Consider the following 19,437-nt stretch of genomic DNA (forward strand, 5'->3'; position numbering starts at 1 on the left):
ATTGTATAACATCATGCTCTATTGATTTGATTTATTTTACTAAGCTTCTTATGCCACTTTTGGCTAATTTGCGAAGATGAGAATGAGTGATGATATCACGAAATTGATGAATACACATCACACACGTCCATGCCCAAGCCAGGATTCGAACCCGGGACCCCTGGCGTCGCAGCGCGATGTGCTAACCATCATGATCTATTGAGACCATGGAAATGTAATGCATAATGTGGGAAAGTGTAAAGTACTATAACGTAAAATCGGGGTTCCACTGTATATACTTAGTACATTTATGTATACAATACAACTATTTTTATATTAAGGTAAATTGGTAGCTTAGATTAAATATAATGAAAATGCTTCTTTCTCTATGCACCTGTTATTCTGTTCTAAATTTGTTGCATTTGTATAAGCGACTCATACACTTTCATGTCATCATAGCTTCTAATATTCAACTCTGTTTATGTCATTCATTCACGTTAATTTGCTATAATATGTTAATCGATCTTTTTTCTCACGTTAAAACATTAAACACACATACGTAGATACTTAACATGAACAGTTATGTATTATTGCAAATGCATATTACTCTATGCTTAACATGTAGTTGAGGCCTCCTCAATGGCATAGTGGTAACATCGTCGTCATGTATTCAATGGACGCACAGTCGTTTGGATCTCACCTTAAACTGTACGTCCAGACCAGATTAGCTTATCTGTGCATAAAGTAGACTTAAAAATCAACATTTGAAACTTCTGATGGAGTCCAACGTTTACCAGCGGCTTGCCAATTAATTTAAATAATGGAGAAGGGACACTGAACAGGGCACGAGCGACACTTGTAAAAATCCACCATAAAAATGTTCGAACAAGCTCTGTCATAGATGTGTTGGTATGAGACAGGAGAAAAATGATAGCATGGGGAGGGTCCCCCTCCCCTTCCAAGTGCAGGTCACGTGGTAACTACAAGATTCGATTTCCTTTATTGGACTTTTACGTGATGTATGATTCAATTTTGCAGGCGTTTTATCCGGCGGGTCCCTCGTCGACCGTTTCCGACTCTGAGGATGAGGGCGCTGGGGTTCCTGACTTTGTTTATTATCCTGCATGCACGCCTAGAGCGAGCTCACGGAATTGTAATGGCGCTCTTCATTATTGTTTAACAGTAATTTTCAGTTTACTTTAGCGCTTCTCTTTTACGAAGCACGCAGAAAATAGAAGCTCTAACTCGTTTCTTTCTCAGTTCTTATTCCCTTTCGTTCGGTCAACTATTGGTATTTTACGTTACGTGCTCTGTTTAGCATAAACTAGCACGACGCGTATGCACAAGCATCGAGTACAACGCAGAAAGTTTTCAAAGGAGGTCGAAATAGAAAAGTTATGTCCGTAAGTGCGAATATATTAACGTCGTGTTTACATGTCACCATAAGAAAGCGATGCTGTAAAGGAAAGAGAAGCGAAGAGATAGGAAGAACGAAAATTAAAGAACATAAACGCACAAGAGAGGGAGCAGGAAAAAGACTTAAGACGTGAGAGGCAGAGAAAGAAAGAGAATTGAAGAAACGACCGATAGAAACAGAAAAATGGAGAGAAGGAAAGAAACGAGCGAGAGGGACAGAAAGAAGAGAAAGAAACGATCGAGAAGGATACAAAGGAAAAGAGAGAGAAATTGACAAAAATAAGAAAGGAGAGATTTAAAAGAAACTAGGCAAAGAGAGAGAACAGAAAAAGGAGATTGAAAGAAATGAGTGAGAGAGACACAAAGGAGAAAATAGAGATATAAAGAAACAAGCGAGAGACAGAGAGAGAGGGAAAAGAGAAGAAATAGAGAAACGAGCAAGGTAGAATGAACTTTCTCGCAACCAGATCTCTATAAATATAAATTTGTGGCGTGTTTATGGTCTTTTTACACTATTGCCACTCATTCCCTTCTCTTTCGATTTTCTTCGTGTCATTATTTCTCTCCTCCCCCCTCCCTATGTGTGTATGTGTGTACGCCACAGTTTCTTCTCCGTGTCACTTGCTCACCTAAACTCTATGATAAGTTCTCTCTATTTCTGTCTTTCCTCTGTCTGTCATCCTTGTCGCTCCCACTTTTCCTCTCTTTCTGTGTATATTTGCATCTCTTCTCTTTCCTCTTTTTCTGTCTTCTCTCCGTTACTATTTTCTTCCTCTCTTTCTCTTGTTTCCATGAAAAAATATGCAGAACATTTCTGAAACCAGAAGTACTCACCCACCTTGTAACAAACAAATATGGAATCGACAATTTCATAGAGAATCAACTCACTGTTCCTCAGCCATGCACCTCTGTACCACATCCCACCGAACATTTCTCCGAGGAAACTTTTCATCTCAGGATAAGTTAACTATTATACTTCTGTCGAAGATTTCAACGGGAGGCCATTGTGCCTGGTATTTACATTTCTCCTAAGCCTTGGAGGTTGTGCATCATCCGAGAAATCCATTAACTCAGAGGAAGTTGCAGGATATTTTTGTTTACCTCCAGGATAAGGATTGGTTCGAGATCTTAAGGACGTCATGCTACACGTGACCCGAGACGAATGGAAGTTCGGTCTCCTTCTCTTCCTCTCTTGGAGCTGGAGGAGCTTGTTGGTCGCTTTGAAAGGACGTAGTGATCTCCAACTAGAATCAGAATTTTTGTCCATAAGGGTTTCGCGTCTTGTTTGTTCAATGCAAACAGGAGCAACCGTTTCTCGATATCATTTTCTGTAAAGCTTCGCGTTCTAAGTCTTGGACTCAGAGTTCAAATCCAGGATAATCCAAGGAAATTACAGTATTTTCATTCACCGAAAAAGGGGAGGTAGATGTGATTTATTTCCTAATATCATTAGAATACTTAAATTAAGAAGGGTTGGATGGGCAGGCCATGTGGCACGAATAGGAGAGGAAAGAAGGATTTACAGGATTCTTGTTAAGAGAGCAGTAGGAATGCCAAGACGAAGATGGAGGGATAACGTTGAGATGGATCGAAAGGAAATCGGTAAAGATGGAAAAGATTGGATTGAACTTGCCCAGGATAGGGACAGATGGAAGGCTTGTTGCTGCAGCCACCAGCCACCAGCCACCAGCCACAAGCCACCAGCAATCGTGTGAGGTGTGCAGACTGGACGTCGTGAGTGATAGTAAGGTCAGACGATGGTGCAGACAATTCAGGGAAGGCCAATAGAATGTGCACAACCCCATACAGCTGAGTACACACGGGCCCTTTGCATCACTTCAGGTGAGAGATCTTGGACCACTCCCTGTACAGCCGTGGCCTTGAATGTACCGACTTTCATCTCTTTGTTTAACTGAAGAGGTTTCTGGCAGGGCAAGGATTTGACAGCTACACTGCGGTAGAGATAGTTCCAGTCTTTGCTGTCAGACACACATAACATGGGCATACATGTCGTACCATGCTACAACAAATGCCAGAACAACGGTGGTGATTATGCCGAAAATTAGGTTAGGACTCACTGTTACTAATGCAATAAATTACAACTGATATTCTTGTTTTATTTATGCCTAATAGGTAGGGACCTTTATATTTTGTTGTTTTTTTTTAAATTGGTGTATTTTCTTATTTTTTTATTTTTTACTATACAGTGTTATTTTTCCCAAAATTCACATTTTCATTTTAGCGCATTTTCTGGCAAATATCTGAAATTATACCTTCATGGTGTTTTTAAACTACTGTTTCAAATTGTAAGTCACATGGCCTACGCCTCTTCGTGAGAGTTTGATATCTTGAAAGTTATTTTGGGAAAGTTATTTTCCATGCCCCTTTTTTAATTTTAAGGTAAGGATTTTAGATAATGGAGCGGTGGCTTAGTCAGTAACGCGTCTGACTACCATGCTAAAGGTCCCGGGTTCGATCCCCGGCCGGTTCAAATCCAGGAACTTTTCTAACGATGGAAGCGGTATCATGATATGGTATCATGGTGCTGATTACGAAATGAATGTGCTTTTTGGACCTTCATACTCTTATGTTTGGGTGGAAACTCTGACACAGGTCTGGAGCAAGCCTCGGAAATTCATATTGATGACCAACCTCCCCCCCCTCTCCGCAACATATCCATGCCACATTTCCGAACAGAGTTTCACATTTTGGCTCATTATTCAACTTATATGGCACCCAGGAACATGAAACATGTTTCAATCTCTTTGGAAACGTCCATTCTTTGAAGAGAATACTAAGGTTTGCGCCTTCTCCCCAAATAGCGGGAGAAGAGGGGGCAAACTTCAGATTTTTGTTTTCTTCATTGAAATTCGGTGGTCGCGCCCCCAACCCCCCCCCCCCTTCCTCGGTTCGGCGTTCTGAATTATACACGGTTGCATGCTATGATATTTTAGCTGCAAAACAAAACTTATTCGAAGTAGATTGCTCCCATAGTGCATAGTGCCCGAGTTATAACAAGTTTCCTCCAAAAATGCTAATTACCTATTTTTCGTAAAAAAAAATAAAAAAATCACATTTTGGCTTATTATTCAACTTGTATGGCACCCAAGAACATGAAACATGTTACGTTCTCTTGCAAAATGTCCATTCTTTTAGAATAATACTAAATTTCGCGCCATCTCCCCAAAATAGCGGGAGAAGAGGGCGCAAACTCCAGATTTTTATGTTTTTTCCATTGAAATTCGGGGGTGGCGCCCCTCCCCCAGCAAGCCCCTCTTCCTCGGTCCGGCGTTCTGAATTGTACACGGTTGCATGCTCTGATGTTCTAGCAGCAAAACAAAACTTCTCCGAAGTAGACTGCTCCCATAGTGCCAGAGTTATAACAATTTATCTCCAAAAATGCAAATTACCTATTTTTCGTAAAAAGAAATCACATTTTGGCTTATTATTCAACTTGTATGGCACCCAAGAACATGAAACATGTTACGTTCTCTTGCAAAATGTCCATTCTTTGAGAATAATACTAAATTTCGCGCTATCTCACCAAAATAGCGGGAGAAGAGGGCGCAAACTCCAGATTTTTATGTTTTTTCCATTGAAATTCGGGGGTGGCGCCCCTCCCCCAGCAAGCCCCTCTTCCTCGGTCCGGCGTTCTGAATTGTACACGGTTGTATGCTCTGATGTTCTAGCAGCAAAACAAAACTTCTCCGAAGTAGACTGCTCCCATAGTGCCAGAGTTATAACAATTTATCTCCAAAAATGCAAATTACCTATTTTTCGTAAAAAGAAATCACATTTTGGCTTATTATTCAACTTGCATTTCACCCAAGAACATGAAACATTTTACGTGCTCTTGCGAAATGTCCATTCTTTGAAAAGAATACTAAAGTTTGCGCCTTCTCCCCAAAATATCGGGAGAAGAGGAGCAAACTCCACATTTTTGTTCTTTTCCATTGAAATTCGATTGGAAGTGCCCCCCCTGCCCCCCCCCAAGCCCCCCTTCCTGGGTCCGGTGTTGTGAATTGTACACGGTTGCATGCGCTGATGTTTTAGCTGCAAAACAAAAGTTATCCGAAGTAGATTGCTCATATAGTGCCCGAGTTATAACAATTTTCCTCTAAAGAGTGTTCGAATTTAAAATTCCCGCCGAGAAGCCCGGGCGAGAGAAAGATCTCTCTCTCTCTCCTCCTGACATCACTGGTTTCTGACGCCGTGGTTGTGTTGCGCATGAAAGGGGCCTAAAGGTTGAGGCCGAAACTTGCGAACGATATATCCTGTTCCCGTGCAGAGTTCCATGAGGATATCTTTAAATAAATAAAAAGAAATTTAAAAAAGTCAATGAAGACGAAATTCCCTGACATTTCCCTGACTTTTTTTGACACCTCAAATTTCCTGACTTTTTCCGGTTTTCCAGGTCTGTCGCCACCCTGTATAATGTTAACAAGGCCATGTCGTCCTAATATATTACGTATTTTATTATTCTTCCTAAACTGTCCTAAAATGGCTGCATTGCAACTGTACCAGATTACAGCTACATACCACTTCATCCTGCCTGCATGTGTGTGTGTCGCTCTCCGAACACTAGTGCTGCGTATAGGCACCATTGGAGCTTTTTTCAGGATGCCCCTCGTATATGAACTTTCAGAAGCTTTTATTATTAAAGTGTTTCTGTTTTAATGTGTTGTTAGCTAAATCAGGTACCTATACAATGCAATTCTATAAATTCCTTGCGTCAAATTTCTAATACCTACATACCCTTTTCGTCAGCATTAATGGTATAACTGCATGTTGTCAATTTCACAGTACTTCACTTGGATATACTGTACTGAAGCAGAAATCCCATTGATAATGTAAGGAAATATGACACTTTATTTTGTTCGATTCAATTGTTTCACTTATATGCAAGAGTTAAGTTGTTTGCTTTACAGAGAAGAGAGAAGTAGCTTTATGCATTGAAAAATGAGTCCGCACTCATGGTTCTTGAAAGCAGAGGGTTCCAAACCTCAGTGGAAATATCAACATATAATACCGAGAATGTATAAGGATACTGATAAATTACAAGTTGCATTTTATTTTAAAACTTACTGCGTATGACAAAATTCCGTAATCCTTCCCTAGCTTGTGAATTGTAATAATTTTCCAAATTCACTATTTTGCAGTTTGAATGCAAATCATAGCGAATAGAGATATTAAGTCAATTTCATAGAAGATAATATTGGTACTTAACAAAACCATACGTGGATCTGTGTGAGTTTATTATTTCTATTTGCAAAAACATCGATTTAGTTTAGTTTGTAATTGTCAGGGAAAAATGTAAATTTTGTCCTGGAAAACCTGGAAAAGTCAGGGAATTTAATTTCTGCTTGTTTGTAGCCACCCTGTTATATGAAAGGATGGTGAACTGTTTGTTAGCTGTATTGATTGATTTGGTTTATATTACTTCACTTTTCTGCCACTTTTGTTTAGTTCCGACGATGAAGATGAGTATGATATGATGAAACTGATGAAGAGGCACTCACAAAGAGCACCCATGCACAGGCCGGAATTCGAAACTTGGGGTGACAATAAATGTGAACAAGACAATAGAACCAAGGAAATTCAGTGAGAGCATTCGAGGTTAAAGAATTTGAATCCCACTATGCACAAAAAAAAGGAACGAAATATTTATATTTAACTATTTTCTTCAAGACAGTTCAGTCCAAAGAGGAGGTGCGGGAGGGTGTCTGACAGCCATAACACCTACGATACATTGTACATGATCGATTGTGCATATTAAATATTACTTATTTACTTAGCATGTGGACAGCATTTTACACATATATTTAGTAATAAAAGTTTTAAGAGTCTAAGAGAACATTAATTGGAAAAACAATTCACAAGAAAACGCTTTCACACAATCCCTTGAACATTTGTTGTGTTGCATTTAAGCAGTGTTTCAATTGGGTCGCTTCCTGAATCGAAGTAATGAAATTAAACAGCCCGCTCGTCGCTTGTTTGAAGAAGAGTTTCCCCCCGGGTATTCTTCCCAATTTTTATCTCGCCGTTTCTGCTTTAGCCGTGGACTCTCTCTTTTTTTTCTAATGTCCGCGAACGTCGAATGTATTACTCTATTTCTATCTCTCGCTTTATCTCACTTTATCTCTGCTCCTTCCCTGTCCGGGGGGGCTCCTATCGAGTGGGAAATTGAATTGAGCCTCAGGGTGGTGATGCGCCAGTGTTGCCAAACAAAGAAAAAATCTCCAAGATTTGTAGATTCAGGAAGACAATAAGATATGTAACGTAGTTGTAGTCTGCTCATTGGATTCTAATTATGCTCTCTGCTTAGGATGTTATGGCTCCGTGGCTATCACAACCCGCTACGACGCCAGAGGTCCAGGGTTCGAATCTCGGGTAATACGTGGATATGTGTTTGTCCTGAATCAGGAAATGAGAGAATTGAGAAGCTGATATAAGAAAAATATAGAAAAAGAATGGTACTGTCTCTTAAGGGTTATCCTGTTTTAAAAATGGCTAATGCTCTTGCATTTGGTGCCAGTGGTTCTGTGATCGATTTCGGATGGGAAATCCCATCGGCGTTAGCCTGAGGACAATCGCGAGCTACTTGAAAGCCAGAAAACAGCCGTAAAGCGCTGACCACGTGTCACACAGTTAAAACGCCGCTTTGGCAGGCGCTAATCCTTAGGGTGGGGAGAGAGAGGAGAGAAGAAGAAGAGGTGGAGAGAGAGAGAGAGAAGAGAGAGAGAGAAAGAGAGAGAGAAAGGGATAGAGAGAGAGAGAGAGAAATAAGTTTTTTCTCTCTCTCTCTCTCTATCCCTTTCTCTCTCTCTCTCTTCCTTTCTCTCTCTCTCATTCTCTCTCTCTCTTCTCTCTCTCTTCTCTCTCTCTCTTCCTTTCTCTCTCTCTCTTTCTCTCTCTCTTCTCTCTCTCTCTTCCTTTCTCTCTCTCTCTCTCTTCTCTCTCTCTCTTCCTTTCTCTCTCTCTTCCTTTCTCTCTCTCTCTCTCTCTCTTTCTCTCAGGGAGAACTATCGATTGCCCTTATTAAGTAAGCACCGCAGGGAACATTAATTAATGCCCTGAAGATAATATCTTACTGATAAAGTTGGCAACACTGCGACGCATGGAAAGAAGTAGGGCGAGGTGGAACCCTACCGTGAACGTCCATATTTCAGAATCAGCGTAACGGGAGCCATGGGCTACCTGATCCAGTTACAGTACCCCCGCGGAGGCTGGATATTTCCCTGGTTACCAGTTCCACAAGCAGCGGACGCGGGGGCACCGTCTCCGACGCATGCTTTACGGAAGTTCCTTGTGTGAGCCGCTTCTGAAAATCTCGGCTAAGTCTCCCAGGATGCCTGACCATAAATCTCAGATTTCGTCTTCATCTTTCTCCTTTTTCTCGTTCCTGCAACACGGTATTCTTCCTTTCTTTTTATCCTTAAAGTGCTGTCCGTTCTTGTTTTCCCTCTTCTCTTGCTTCTTACTTGCTCTGTTTTTATTACTGCGCCAGCCCCAACTCTCTTTCCCTTTTGTAACACTTGTATTTGTACTTTTTCTTATTTGTCGTCGTTTTTCCTATTCGCGCAATCCTAACTTTCTATTTTGGATTTTTCATGTGATTATATGGTCAACCTGCATTTCCTGACAATATTCTGACGTGCTAGTGTTGCCAACTAATATTATGTGCCACTAAAATAACACTTTTTCTCTTTGTCCAGGAAATTGCTATTCCTAAATACGGTATGCGCCAAAATATACAGTACTGAAACTCGCGCATCTCGAACACGTGGTTGCGTTTGTCGACGGGGCATAGCTCCAGCGGCACGTGTTCGCAGTAGTGAAAAGGAAGTTGTGTTGTGCAGTTGTTGTTGGAATGGGTCTCTCTACGGAGGAAAAAGTATTCATAGTTGAGCATTATTTCCGCTCATACGGAAGCGGTCGTGAAGGTGGACCGAGTTTGAAAAAGGTGACTGGTCTATATGCAACCCAAATGACAATCGTCCACTCCACATGCCCTAACCTAACCTAACCTAACCTTAGGTTTCCTGGCAGTTATGCAACCCAAAAGGCACGATTGTTATTTGGGTTGCATATAGACCAGACACTATATTGTAACATGTCTTATACTTTTGTTCATCTTTTCATTTCAGTACTGTATATTTTGGCCCATACGTACAACACATGCACATATTCCCTATCGGTGGTAAACCACAGATTAGCGAGGTGTTAATCACAAAACTTCGAATCGTGGCCATATGATGATTCTTTATGCCTTTCCCTCAGAATTGCTATTCTTAAATAATCTGCTTTGACATAATTAATTTCTAGAATGTCCCATGTAATAAACTGGTGATCAAAATTATTTTAAAATATCTCAATGGACGAGACTTAAGGTTGCGTGATTTTTGAAAGACCCGTAATATAAAGTAGAACTGTTTTTTTTTTTAAATGGTTTAAATTTTTTTTATATTGTCAGTTCTACTATCACCATTGAAAATCTGCAAAGATATGCGTAGCATCCCACCATTGAACTGGAGTGACTGAAGTAAATCTAGTCAGGATTCGCGAGAATATAAACAATTTCGGCCTCAATTGGTTCTATTTTTGAATTTTGCACAGTCAATATCCTTCTTCTTAAAATTAATTTACTGTAAGTTTTGTTTTGTACACCCATAGATATGTTTGCTTCCTATACAACAAAATGCTTCCCCAGAGAGCGAATGGTGACGTGTTCTCCCTCTCAAACGCTCTTCCTTAACTTTCAGTGACCTTCCTTTCTTTCATTTCTCCAACTAAATTTATTGCTTGCTTTCACCAGATCACACAATTGGTAGCTGTACCTGTTCAGGGAAGCAATTTGCAAATTTCTCTTTTCCTAAAGGCTGAGAGAGAGTTGGGGGATAAAGAAAATGCTCTCAGACGGTGGAAATTGTTAAGAAGAGAGAAAGAGAAACATTTATTGATTTCCCTTCTTTTCTCCTTTCCTCCAGTTCGTTACGAATATTCGGAACGAATAATGAGGCACTTTTCGAGACATCGAACGCAACATTCTAGAGAAAGAATGAAGACAAATATTCCCATTATTTTTATTATGGAAGCAATTATATTCATTAGGTGGCATTTGCCCGCCGCTTGTTTAAATGTTACCTTTCGACGGGGGAATGAAAATCAACACCAGATTCCAGAATTTTTGCAGGGACGAAAATGCAATTATGAATCTCCTGGCGTATATATATCACAGATGAGGACGTAGTGTTTTTTCATTGGTTACATTGTAGGTACACAAGTTTTAGTACCTTGAAAGAAGAGCTGTTTCCAATTGTCCTGGATACCTGGGAAGTCGCACAGTGCGGTAAACGAGTTATGCTTTCGAGTGGCGGGTGTTGGATATTGTAATTCGAAATTTGTACTTCCAGGTGGCGTGTGTTGAATGTTGTATTCCACACTTATACTTTCTGGTGGCGTGTACTGGTGTTGTAACCCTCATTTGTACTTCCTGGTGGCGTGTGTTGAGTGTGATAAGCTGGCTTCGAGTGGAATAAGCAGCTGTGTCTTGTGTTGGATGTTGTAAGCCGCATTTATAACTTCCTGGTCTGACTGAGTTGGCTTTTTAAGTCCGCTTTATGCACAGTAATGCGAATCTGGACTGGACCTACAGTTTAAAGTGGGATCCGAACCACTATGTACCTCCACTGGGTATCGAACCCGGGAACCCTTGATTACAAGGCAATATAACTTCCTGGTGTCAGGCGTAATATGATAAGCCGGGTTTGTCCTTCCTATGATGGATACTTTATTGCTTGATTATGACGGTATCATAATGAGTACCATCATAGCATTAAAAAATAAAATAATTTTTATCAGTTGAAATCTAAGATTTAAGCTCATTTTTGGTAGTTCATATTTGCAGAAAATTAATTTGTATCACTTTGGCTTAGTTATAACTGAAGTACGTATGTAAACTTCAAACATTTAAAATATTTTTGTAATTTAGCGATGTAATTTGGTTTGTGATGTGTCAAGAATATGCTTACCGAAAATTACCAATTTATGCATAAACGCATATATGTATGGCTTCAATAGCTTTTGTTTGCTCTTTCTTTGATATTTGGGTACAAACATGTATTTAAAATGTGTTACTAACATGTACAAACCATTTAATGTAACTTTTGACAGAATTTCGACGATAAAGATACGATTTGATAAATTGAGCGCCTTGTATAGTAATCCTAAAGCTGTGAAGTAATCCTAAACTTGGAAACATAGCCAACTCACATAAAGGGAAAAATCTAAGTTGCGCGTAAATAACCTTTTCCCCACCAAAATTGTAGAACTTAAAATAACTGAAAAAGGTGAAAATAAAATACGTAAACATGTAATTGAATATTGTAATATCTATTTTATTGCATCTAATCTATTTTACAAGCATTTAATGTATAATAACTGTACAATTCAAAATTTGTCACTTGAAATATGTTCGCAAGTTTGTATTCTGTGAAAAAAGTTGTAACAGTGTGAGTTCGGATACACTGCTTCATCTTTAAGATCATCTTGGACTGACGAGAAGTCACAAAAATGTTTCGGAAAGTGAAATTTGAAAAATTTGATTAAAAAGGAAGATCCGTCGATATTTTAAAGCATATCAGCGCAGATAAGTATTATGTTTACTTTTAAAAGTTGAAACTTCATCGCTAAAGGCGTAAAAGGTCCAAAGGACATAAATTTGGTGACCGGCTGGAATCACATAAAATGGCAGCCATCTTCGTTTTATAAGGAATCTACGAATAAATATTATACATGCATGTAGATACTTTAAATGAAAGGCCTATTTTCGTAAATGTACATAAAGTGCTTAATTGGGATGTGGAAAGTGAATTGAACATATTTTTTACATAATTCGTCTTGGTTTTCGCCGATTGATTATCGAGCATTTCTTGCCGAATTACGTCGTACAAATCTGCGAAAGATCGGAAGTAATTCTTCTTAGATACAATTTGACTTGAAGTAATAAAATTAAAGATAAACCTGAAATATGTCAAAAGGTAGATGTAAAGTGATATTTATGCCTCATTATTCAAATATATATAATTGAATGTACTGAACTTATGTGTGAACTGTCAATTTCACTTGTATAATTTTGTTTAAATATATTGTGCTTTAATACTCGATTTGGTAATTTTCCATGAGTACTAAAAGGTGAATACATATTTGTGTCAGTAATTTAACAACGTATAAAATATTAAACTTCAACTTCTTGTATTTTATCATGTAAAAGCTTGAAAATATTTTCTTTATTTCTTTTAAAATTTGAATACGATCCCGACCGTACATTTCAATAAGCCGAGGAAGGAAGGTCGTGTTAATAAGATTATGGAGACTCATTTACGGCGCCTTATGTCTCCTGAGTAGTTCAGAATTGTTTTTCGTCTCGTCATAAGAAGATTATAGAGACTCATTTTATGGATCCTTACGTCTCTTAAATAGTTCAGAATCGTTTTTCGTCTCGTGATAAATAGATTGATGAGACTCATGTTTAGTCTCAGTTATTATTAAAGTAACTGAAACTCAATTTTGTGTTTTTAAAAGTCTCATAAAAGTCAATTCGTCTCTCATAAATAGATTAGTGAGACTCATTTTATGTCTCTTAAGTGTTAGGAGGAAGTGAAATAAGTAAATTATTCATTTTGTGTATTTACGTATTTAATTACTAAATTTGTTTCAACATAGCTTATAAGCAATGACGGAAATTGTTGAAGGAAATGTCACACTGATGGACATTGTGGGGTTATTAAATTCCCTAAATAATAAACATGACACTGCTTCGCAAGTGCAAGCAGAACAAAATAGTGACATTAAGACTGCTTTGCAGGTGCAAGCAGATCAAAACAAAAAGGTGGACGCAGCTTTGCATGCATTAACAGAAGCAAACAAAGTTCATACCAAGGAGTTCAAAGATCTTAAAATTGACATAGGTCAATTTAGAAACGAATGCATGCTTAGATATGAAAAAGTAGAGAAAGATTTGCATACGCTTGACACAAAGGTAAACGTTGAATTGGTATCATTGGCGGAAGATGTTGATAATAAAATCGAGAGTGTGATAGATGATCTGTCAAGACAATTTGACAAAAAGCTAGAGAAATGTTACCAAGCTTGTGAAGAGAATGAAACGTCTTTGAGTAAAGTTAGTAAGGATTTAGGTCAGGTTCATAGTGCAATAGAACAATTACAGTTCAAAAAACCGTTAATGAATATGACAACTAAGGGTGATCGCTATGACAAGTGTGATGCTGATTACGAATCAGATGTCGTGAAATACGTCAGTCAGTCATCCAAATTTACACCTGACGTTAATAATGATAGTGAAGATGGTAAAAATGTACATTATGTTAAGGTTGCTCCAAATAGTGACATGCTGAATGATGGAGCAGTTACTTGTTTAAATGTTAACATCAGAAAGGCTATGTCATTGATCGAGTCTAGTCTAACAACCATGGTCAATGATGTACTGACTCCAGTTACGATCAGAAAAAATATGACATCAAAAAATGTAAAGTTGAATTCAGTGCAGGGTGATTTTCATGAGCTTGATGCTAGACAGGTAGATTTAAATCGTGAAAGCCATGAAGGTGTAAGTAGACCTAGTGTTGGTTACGTTCCACATGACTACAATAAATGTAGACACCTTTCGGGTGCAATTTCTGATTCGGAAACTGATTGTAGTGTCAACTCAGTTCATGATAGTACATGCGTAGATGATGGTCCGTATTGTAATACTAGACTGGCTAATAAGCGAAATAAGTTAAAACGTGACAGGTTAACTAGTAGAGTTGGACAGATTGTAAGCAATACTCCTCAGATAACTCCTCCGACAAATGTTCCAAATGTTAAACATTCGGAAGTTGATCCGTCAAGAGATACATCAAAGGTTAGGTATAAGCCAATAATTAAACCACAAGATTTGAGGCACTTCCCTCATTTTGATGGTGTTTCCGCAGATATTATACCATCTGAATTTTTAGAAAAAGTAGAGGAAAACCTGGAAATTTACAATATACATGAGAGTGAGTATATGAATTATTTACCTAAATTACTCACAGATTGTGCGCGTACCTGGTACATTGAAAATAAATTAAAGTTTAAGACTTATGCTGAGTTTAAGACGGATTTCTTATCCCATTATCAAAATGATAGATGGAAATCTGTAAATTTGACCAAAGTTTTAAATACACCTTACAATAAAGATAGCAAGGAGAACTTATTGCAGTTTGCGAATAAGAATTACAAAAAACTAAAATCTATACAACCACACGCTGACGAAGCACATCTTATTGCTCAGTTATCTTCGTTGTTACCTTACAAAATAAGTGAACACTTGGTGGTGAATAATATTCATACACTGAGACAAACTTTGCAGGCCATAGAAAATTTTCAGTCTTTGAAAAATAATCCAATTCGGTATATGGATTCTAGTAAGTCTTATGGTAACCAAAAGAATAAATCTAAGGTAGCTAATGTGTCTATGTTTAAGGAGCAAAATGACCGTAGTATGTCTAACAGAAATGGGTTAAGAAACTTAAGGTCTAATAATGAGGTTGGATCTGCTCGTAAATCCTATGCTAATGGTAGGACATGGGTAAGAAATGATCAGGTTTCTAGAAATGTGAATTTGGGTTCGAGGCAGGAAAACTCTTAGATGCTCCTGATACAGGAGGTGTCTTGAGCATCAAAGCGGTTGAAAATCCTCCTTTTCCCAAAGCTCAATATAATGTACACTCAAGTGTAATAAATAGTAATCATCATAGTGATATAGGTGAGTTTGTTCCTAAGTTAGGAGATTATCAATTACTCGGTGACAGTATGCTAGTACGATACGCTAACAGTATCTTAGGTTATAGATGGAATATGAATGAATCTGCTTCCAGATTCATAGGTTTGTGTGTTTCGGGACAAACCATTGATGATCTGCATAGGTGTGTATTAAATGCTAGGAAACTCTCAGACAAAATATTGGTCATGATAGGTACCAATGATTTAATTAGGAAACGTAGCTTTGAACAAATGCAGTTATCCTTCACTAAACTCATAAGTACGTTGAAATCTAGATGTGCTGAGATTTCGATTCTGTGTTTGCCACCTCTTCCTAAATATATGTCATCTCCCAATGAACATTTGTGGCAGACATGGAATAATTTTAATCTATATTTGATGTCATTGCACGACGAGTCTAAAGTAAAAGTTTACAATATAGCGCCTTTGTTCTTCTTAGAGAATGATAACATAGATAACTCTTTGTATCAGAAATTCCTTGGTCATCCTTCCAGAGGTAGAGTAGACATGATACATTGGAATTATGCGGGAATGTCTAAGTTGAAACAATTTTTGTATAGTATGGGTTTTGGCTGTACACCTTGTACATCTAATGATAAAGTGGGTAGTGATATAAAAGTGCAAGCTACCGTACACAATGTCAATGTTAGTCATTTTAGTGATGCAAACAGCATTGAATGTTATCCCGATGAGAATAACGTTATGTCTTTTCAGAAAAACTAACAAGCGACCTTTGTTTTAAAGTGGGTGATGAAGGTCAAGTTAATAATCCCACTATTGATAGCATGAATTTAGGGAAATGGGAAGAATTTCATAACTGTGATGAATATGAGTCAAAAGAAATTCCAACACCAATTAATGCTCTCAACGGTAACACTCTTACTGCAAAATTAAAAGTTCTAATATTTGATAAATTTTATGATGCTCTCTGCGACACTGGCGCAGAAATTAGTCTGCTTTCTAATACTATTTGGAAAGAAATTAATATTAAGGCTAGTAGACCTAGGCTCACACCTGCGGATAATGTGAGATTGGTGGATTTTTCTGGTAATAAGAAAACCAAGGTATTAGGTATGGTCAAACTGATCATTCAAATAAGTAATTTACAATGTTACGTTCAGTTTTTGGTGGTTCACAATTTACAAGTGGATATAATTTTAGGATTAGATGTGTTATATGCACTTCAAGCATCATTAAACTTTAAAGATCAAACAATAACATGTGGCTCCGATGAAGAACGCACTTTCGCGCGCTTTATGCCAATTATTGAAGATGCTAAAAATTTATGTTATTTTGAATGTTCTCATGTCAGTAGTAATAATGGCTTGGAGGATAAGTCCAAGTTCAACCTGCATAAGTTTGAAGAGTACATGAATAAGGCTGATTCGCTTACAAACAAACAAAAAACTTTGTTCATAGAGTTACTACTCCAATATCAAGAAATATTTTCTAATAAGCCTGGTTTGTGTAACGATTACGTTCACAAAATGGTTTTGAATACAGATCTACCTATTGTAGGCAAAAATTATCCTATACCTTTTGCTTATAGAGATCAAGTACGTGAACAAATAAAAATCATGCTTGATTGGAATGTTATTGAGTTGTCTAATTCAGAATATCTGTCTCCACTTTTAGTAGTTCCTAAATCTGGGGGAGGTATCCGTTTATGTGTTGATCTCAAAAGAGTAAACCAGCATGTTAAGCTTATTCAAGTACATCCCATAAAGATACAAGAATTATTAGTTGAATTCCAAAATTGTAAATACTTCACTTCGGTGGATCTTTTGAATGCTTTTTGGCAAATAAATCTACATCCTGACAGCAGAAAATATACTGCGTTTATGTTCGAAGGTATCTTATATCATTTTAAAAGAGTTGTATTTGGTTCAGTAAATGGTACAGCTGTATTCGTCGATGCGTTAAATCGTGTGCTTAAGGACTGTAGAGATTTCGTGGTAGTCTATGTTGACGACGTTATCATAAAATCTCAGGATTTTGCATCTCACATAATGCATGTAAGAACAGTTCTTGAAAAATTGAAGCAAGCAGGCATGACGTTGAAACTTGAAAAATGTGAGTTTTGTAGATCAGAAATTAAATTTTTGGGTCACATTATTACTTCGCAGGGTTATAAGAAAGATCCAAAGTATGTAGATTCCATTGTAAATTTGCCTGTGCCCAATTCGGTTAAGCAACTGCAGAAAATCTTAGGTTGTTTTAATTGGTTGAGTAAATACATAAAAAATTATGCCATCATAGCACAACCTATGTATGACTTGTTGAAGGCTGGTAAGAAATGGCAATGGAATGATCAAGCTTCTACAGCTTTTAAAACACTAAAAGATAAAGTTAGTGAACAAGTTCTTTTATCTTTTCCTAACTTTTTATACACTTTTTATGTACAAACTGATGCATCAATAATAGGTGTTGCAGGATACTGCTATCAACTGATTGATGGTGACATTAAACCTCTCGGTTTCGTGAGTAGATTGCTCAGGAGTTATGAAAAATCATACACTTCTACAGAATTAGAGGTTTTAGCCATATTGTTTACTATTGATAAGTTCTGTTCTCTGTTAAAAGGCAGACATTTCATTATCATAACTGACCATAAGGCACTTACCTGGTTAGAAACGGCGCATACATGGAATGCACGTTTAACTCGTTGGTTTGTACAACTACAACAGTATTCCTTCCAAGTTCAATACTGTAAAGGGTCGGAAAATATAATTGCTGATGTTCTAAGTAGAACATTTCCGATGCAAGAAGGCCTCTTGTATCATGTAAATTCTTTGCAATTTAAGGAAATAGTAGAACCTTTTATTAATATAGAAGATTTGATAATAGCTCAAGAAAATGATGATGAATTGAAGGAAATTAGGCAATATATTTTGCACTCCTCAATTCATAATGATAATCCAAGAAGTAGGACTTGGAAAGAACGTTATCTTCTAAGGGACAATATTTTGTGTGTTAGAGACTTTCATAACGTTCAAAAAGTTAGAATTTGTGTTCCAATTACATTAGTGGGTTCAATTTTGAACAAATTTCATGACTTATCGGGACACTTTGGTACTAGTCGTACACTTTCTCAAATATATAGATACTTCCAATGGAAAGGTATGAAGAGAGATGTACAACAATATGTAGCAGACTGTGATGTATGCATTCGCACTAAACCGAATAAGCATCCGTCTAAACATTTAGCCAAAGTACACATAACCGACAAGCCTGGGAAAATATTGTTCATTGATTTACAAGGTCCATTCACCATGGGTCCTAAACGTGAACGTTTCTTATTTACTATACTGGATGCAGCATCCAGATATTTAGTGGCATATCCAGTGACAAACAGCAACGCTGTTACGGTACTGAATAAATTGTGCCAAGTATATTTTGTACATCTGGGCATTCCAGAAAAAATAATTTCGGATAATGGACCACAGTTTCGTTCATGTCTTTTTAATTCTAAAATGAAAGAATATGGTGTCAAACTTATGTTTACTCCACCTTACCACCCTTCATCCAACATGGTTGAACGGTATCATTCGGAACTTAACCGTTTAATGAGAGTATTGTGCATCGATAACCATGCTAAATGGCCCCAGCAAGTATCCAAGGCTTTGCATTGGTTAAACAATACTATTTCCTCACAAACTGGTTTCGCTCCGATAGAGTTAAGGTTAAATAAGGAACCTAACCTACAAATAGGAAATGTCATATTTGATGATAGTGCACATCAGTCATGGAATGACAAACTGCTTATGGCTCAAATTAAGAGTCATGCAGCTAGATCTAAAAAGTTAAACAAGTTGAATTGTAAGCAACTAGATAAAATATCAATTTCTTCTGGAAATCTTGTTTTTATTCGAAATAGACAAAGAGATATGGATGATAATCCAATTAAAAAATATTGTTTTCTGTATGAAGGTCCATACTTATGTATAAAAAACTTTGGTGACTCTCGTATATCTGCCCTACGTTGCAGTGATGGGATTCTTCAAGAAAACATGGCTATTGAACATGTAAAATTGTGGAAATGTTCAAAAGACAAGAAAATTTCTTGGTTGAACACTTTGCTAGATGCAAGTAGCACACATAAAGATGTGGTGCAACATATACTTGATCAAACAATGCAAGAAAAAAGCGATTTTTCTTCATCTGTCATTACAGATGCGTGTACAGTTTGTTCTTGAAACACACTTACCATAAGAG

This window comes from Lepisma saccharinum, chromosome 25, assembly GCF_977018435.1.
Source record: "Lepisma saccharinum chromosome 25, izLepSacc3.1, whole genome shotgun sequence".
Lineage (NCBI taxonomy): Eukaryota > Metazoa > Arthropoda > Insecta > Zygentoma > Lepismatidae > Lepisma > Lepisma saccharinum.